Genomic DNA, 2,545 nt, shown 5'->3' on the forward strand with positions numbered 1-2,545 from the left:
TTAACATTATCTTCCTCTATAACCAGGCTGGCTACAAGCATAGAAGACAGATCTTTGGTCCTCTCTCATAAAGCCTCTTGTGCCTTATTCTCTTTTATAATTTGTGTTTGAATTTCCATTTTCTTTTCTTGAATCTCTTCTGAAGTTCGTTTTATAAACTAAAAAGTTCTCTTCTTCTCTTGACTTTAAAAAAAATTTCATATCTGGTAATATGTTTAAGACTTCTCAGCACAAACATAACAACTATTGAATCTGTAAATAAAGCCATTTCTACTGCTAAAGCTGTATTCTCAACTCTGGCTTTTCTGATTACATATGCTATATATTCCCTCATAGAAAATTCTTCAATTTTACTTCATGTACACAGTTCTTCGAGCAATCTACTATCTGAAATGTATCCATTTTTATGTGGATATCGCTTAAAATATCCCACACTCCTTTTGCTTTGGTACAATCAATGTTGACATCTAGAACTAAATTATCCAATCGTTGTGTAATGTAACACAGTGCGTAGCTCTTTTTTTTTGAAGTTGCATTTCCTCCAGTCGTCTTCCTCGTCCTCATATCCTGGATCTATACATTCCCACCACCTCTTCTGAGTAAGAGCGGCTTTAGTTTTCTTTGCCCAATGGAAATATTTGTGGTTGTGAAGTAATAAACTGCATTTGGTTGTGGGGACAGTTAACGGAGAAAGGAACCATTGTGCTGGCACAAAGACAAGAGGGGAGGCAGTATGCAAAAAGGATTGATAAAGGAAAGAGTGCAGTGCAAATGAGAAGAATATGGACAAAATATAAAAGTACAGTGATAGCCTTCAGTGAGAAGTGTATGAGTAGTAAACTTGGGGGAAAACTTAGTTATACAAGAGGAGCACAGTGAGAAACTGACGTCGGTAGACATAGTGGTGATACTAAAGGTTGAGGGAGTGAGCAGCCAGTTTGAAAGAATTGCACCACGTGCTAAGGCGATGTAGATGGTGAAAGAAAGGACAGGCCTTGAACAAGTAAATTACACTATGACAAGCTATCTAGGCTTTTATAAACAAGCAAAATAGGAGAAAAAACGGCCACCGTGTTTAAGCTGAATAATCCGGAGAGGGAGATATCTCAGAGTGGGTGGAGAAATGGACATGGTGTGTGAATTTCAGAATGTTCCAGAAGTTGCTACTGTGGTGCCATTGAGACTAACAGGGAGATCGTTTCCAGTGTACCAACAACTACCAAAGGACAAAAGGGGTGAGAAAAATGATGTTAAGCAGAGCTTGAAGGCTGCATTTGCAGGGAACTCCTTTGCTGCATACGAGAAGTTTGTGAATCAGAAGATGATGTCAGGTGAGAGCTCTGATGTGCTTTCAGCGAATTTGTGCATGTTAGCAGAACGCTTTGGTGGAGTGTCCGAGAAGACTTTGGTATGTGCATTTGTGAGAGGATTACCTGAAGGCGCAAGGCAAATGCTACGTGCAGGAGCCAACGTTGAAGACTTGAAGCTTGGGAGTATACTACGAGAGCCAAGGCTGTGTTACTGGAGGAGGGTGCTCGTATGGCCGGTAGTGTGGTGACAATTGGTGAGGACTGCATGGGTGCAAGTGGATCACTATTGCAAGCCGAGGTAGGTGCAGTTGCAGTTTCGCTTAAGACTAGCACCAAGATTGGACAGCACAGCAATCATCAAGGTTGTTATGCATGTTGAGGGCCAAACCATCTTGCCAGGCACTGTCTAGTAGCTGAAAAAGAGAAATGTCAAGTGCTTCAGGTGTGTTAAAGTGGGACTTGTGGCAACGGAGTTCCCCGAGAGGATTGCTACAAAGGGGATGGGAAACGAGTAACGAAAGCGGGCTTCAGCACCAGATCGCTTTATTGGGAGTCTATAGGTGCTCTATCATATAAAACCTACAAGGGAACTGAAAAAATTGCCAGATATGGCAGCGAAAGAATGTTGTCATGACGCAAATTGGAGGCTTCTGGAAGAGTCAAGGGACAGACAAAGTACGTGTGGCATTGAAAGGCAACGTTGAGGTGGAGGTACACGCCAACGTATCAACTACGAAGTTATATGGGTTTGACTGTGTCCTGGGTATGGATGCAATAAAGAAAATAAAAACGAGTGATGGTTATGAATTAGGAAGTAGTAATATTTAGAGTACAGCCTGGAATGAACGAAACAGTAGTAGGGCTGTTTTTCAGTACTCATAGCAGTGATGGGCTCCAAGTGGACGAGCAAGTCTTCAGCGCAGTGTTTGATGCTTTAGCTAAGTGTTGGCCTATAGCCTGGAAATGGAGAGTCTATAAAGAGCTACTAGTGCTGAAGAATACGAGATGTGAATACGCAGTCCAACTTGAGGCACAACAGAGATATGAAGAAGAGTTGCAGGAGTGAATACAGTGGGGCGGGCTGAAGCCGTATGATAGGGGTAAGAATGGCCCTGCTAAAGGCTCAATTCTGTGGATTTATAGTTATCTTGTCTAGTTAGGATAAGGTGAGGCCGGTAATGGACTTTCGTGAGGTCAATACTTACATTGATGTCCATACTAGAGATGAGGATGTT

This window comes from Palaemon carinicauda, chromosome 5 (genome assembly GCF_036898095.1).
Source record: "Palaemon carinicauda isolate YSFRI2023 chromosome 5, ASM3689809v2, whole genome shotgun sequence".
NCBI lineage: Eukaryota > Metazoa > Arthropoda > Malacostraca > Decapoda > Palaemonidae > Palaemon > Palaemon carinicauda.